Here is a 2,964-nt window from a genome sequence, read left to right as displayed (position 1 = left end):
GCTGTGGGTATCTGAATCTGTCTGAGTCAGCTGCTGGGTGGAGCCTCTTATAGGACAGCCAGGTTATGCTCCTGTCTGAAAGCATAAGAAAATATCATTAATAGTGTTAAGGATTGGTGCTTGTTCATGTAAAGGGTGTCAACATCGCCCATTTATTGGTTGGTCATTCCCTCAGTCCCTGCTCCATCTTCAATCCTGCATTTCTTGTAGACAAGTTAAGTTTTGGGTGGAAAGCTTTATGAGTGGGTTGATGTTCCTACCCTCAACCAAATAATGTATACAGAAAATGTTATACATTTACACAATGGAATACTACTCAGCTATTAAAAATGAGGGCCTCCCACTTTCTCTCCCAGGAGATTCAGTGTGTCTGGTTTTATGTTGAGGACCTTAATCTACTTGGACTTGATTTTTGTGCAGGGAGAAAAATATGCATTTATTTTCATTCTTCTGCATGTAGGATCCATTTAGATCAGGACCATTTGTTGAAGATGCTTTCTATTTTTCCATCTTATGGTTTTGGCCTCTTTATAAAAAAATCAAGTGTCCATAAGTGTATGAGTTTATTTCTGAGTTTTTGGTTCAATTCTATTCATTAATGTGTCTGTTTTTGTACCAATACCATACATCTTTTATCACCATTGCTGCATAGTACAGCTTGATGTCAGGGATGGTGATCCTCCTCTAAAGGTCTTATCTTTCTTTTTTTTTTTTGCCAATATAAAAATTTTTATTACTCCATGTTACCTGTTTTAGGTCTCTGTGGAACAATGCTACACCATCTACTTGGTCTGACTTAATCCACCTCTTCAATGGTAGGGCCTCAAGAAGCACCACCAGATGGAGGATCTACTCCACCAGGGAAGCCACCAGGAATTCCTCCAGGCATGCAACCATCACTCTGGTACAGTTTGATAATGATAGTATTAAAGACTTTCTCCAGCTCTTTCTGATGATGCTCAAACTCTTCCTTCTCTGCAGTCTGGTTCTTATCCAGCCAGCTGGTGATTTCATTGCACTTGTCAAGAATCTTCTGTTTGATCTTGTCTTGAAGTTTCTCATCTCCAACAGTTACTGTTCACTCCAGTGAATTCTTGGAGTAAACCTTATCTCTCTGTTTCTCTTCCTCAGTTTTGTACTTCTCAGCTTTTTGGACCATTCGGTCCTTGTCATTGGTGATCATGATCTTGTTCTCCTTTCCTCTGCTCTTATCTACAGCAGAAACATTGAGGATGCCATTGGTCAAAAGAGTTGAAGAACAATCTGATGAACAACATGGGGTGTTGGAGGTATGCCTGTGAGCTCAAACTTTCCAAGCAGGTTGTTGTCCTTGGTCATTCCCCTTTCACCTTCATACACCTGAATGACTACACCTGACTGGTTTTCAAGTAGGTGGTAAAACTCTATATCTGCTTGGTGGGAATGGTGGTATTGCATTTGATGAGGATAGTCATGACTCCACCAGCAGTTTCAATACAAAGGGAAAGAGGAGTGACATCCAAGAGCAGAGAATCTTGAACAATCTCAGACTTGTTTCCAGATAGAATGGCTGCCTGGACAGCTGTAACATAGTCAACAGCTTCTTCTGGTTTAATGCTCTTATTCAGTTCTTTTCTGCTGAAGAGGTCTTGCAGAAGCTTCTGGATCTTGGGGATTCTGGTAGACCCACCCATCAAGACAATATCATGGATCTGATACTTATCTAGTTTTGCATCTCGAAGGGCCTTTTCTTTCCAATATGCCATGAAACAGGTCAGCATTCAATTCCTCAAATTGAGCCCGGGGAATTGGGGGTATAGAAGTTAATTTCCTCACAGAGAGAATCAATCTCATTACTGGCCTGGGTGCTGGAGGAAAGGGTGTGCTTGACCCTCTCACAGGCAGTACGGAGACACCAGACAGCTCTCTTGTTCTCACTGATGTCCTTCTTGTGCTTTTGCTTAAACTCAGCAATGAAATGGTTGACCATTTGGTTGTCAAAGTCTTCTCCACCCAAGTGGGTGTCTCCAGCTGTTGATTTGACTTCAAAAATTTCATCCTCAATAGTGAGAATTGACATATCAAATGTGCCACCTCCCAAGTGAAAAATCAGCACATTGCTTTCAGCTCCCACTTTCTTATCTAAGCCATAAGAAATTGCAGAAGCAGTTCATTCATTGATAATTCGATGTACATTGAGGCCAGCAATAGTTCTAACATCTTTTGTTGTCTGGTGCGGAGAGTCATTGAAATAACATGGCACTGTGACCACGGCATTAGTAACAGTCTTTCGAAGGTACTCTTCTGCAATTTCCTTCATCTTTGTCAGAACCATTGAGGACACTTCCTCCAGGTAGAAAGTTTTTGTCTCCCCTTTGTATTCGACTTGGACCTTGGGCCTGCCTGCATCATTCACAACCATGAATAGCCAGTGCTTCCTCAAATCAGACTGAACAAGAGCATCGTCAAACCTACATTTGATCAGACATTTGATATCTAAAACTGTGTCGGTGGGGTTCATTGCAACCTGATTCTTGGCCGCATCCCCAATTAATCTGTGTCTGTGAAAGCAACATAGCTCGGTTACCTGTACCTTACCCTGTACATTGGCAATGGTTTCCACTTTTGCATGCTGGAAGACACCTACACAGGAGTTTATGTGCCAAGATCAATGCCAACTGCAGGTACCTTAGACATGATTGCTTGAGTGTAGGCCTGGTTGTGCTGATGAGACCACACAAACGCCCTACAGCTGCCTCTGCGTTCAATGAGACCCTAAAGGTCTTTTCTTGCTCAAGATGTTAGTCCTACCTATCCATGAGCATAGGAGATCTTTCATCTTCTGATATCGTCTTCAACTTCCTTCTTCTGGGATTTGAAGTTCTTGTCATATAGATCTTTCACTTCCTTCATTGAAGTTACACCAAGATATTTTATATTCTTTGTGGCTATTGTAAAGGGTGTTGTTTCCCTAATTTATTTCTC

At 41.6% G+C, this 2,964-nt stretch overlaps 1 pseudogene; it reads right to left on the bottom strand.

Moving 5' to 3' along the window:
- Positions 1 to 796: 796 nt before the first annotated feature.
- Positions 797 to 2,676, bottom strand: LOC114613142 (annotated as a pseudogene).
- Between the last annotated feature and the right edge of the window lie 288 nt (positions 2,677 to 2,964).

This window comes from Grammomys surdaster, unplaced genomic scaffold (genome assembly GCF_004785775.1).
Source record: "Grammomys surdaster isolate TR1022 unplaced genomic scaffold, NIH_TR_1.0 126189, whole genome shotgun sequence".
In the NCBI taxonomy this organism is placed as follows: Eukaryota; Metazoa; Chordata; class Mammalia; order Rodentia; family Muridae; genus Grammomys; species Grammomys surdaster.
The sequence above is the reverse complement of the archived record's forward strand: the minus strand, read 5'-3'. Positions and strand labels throughout refer to the sequence as shown.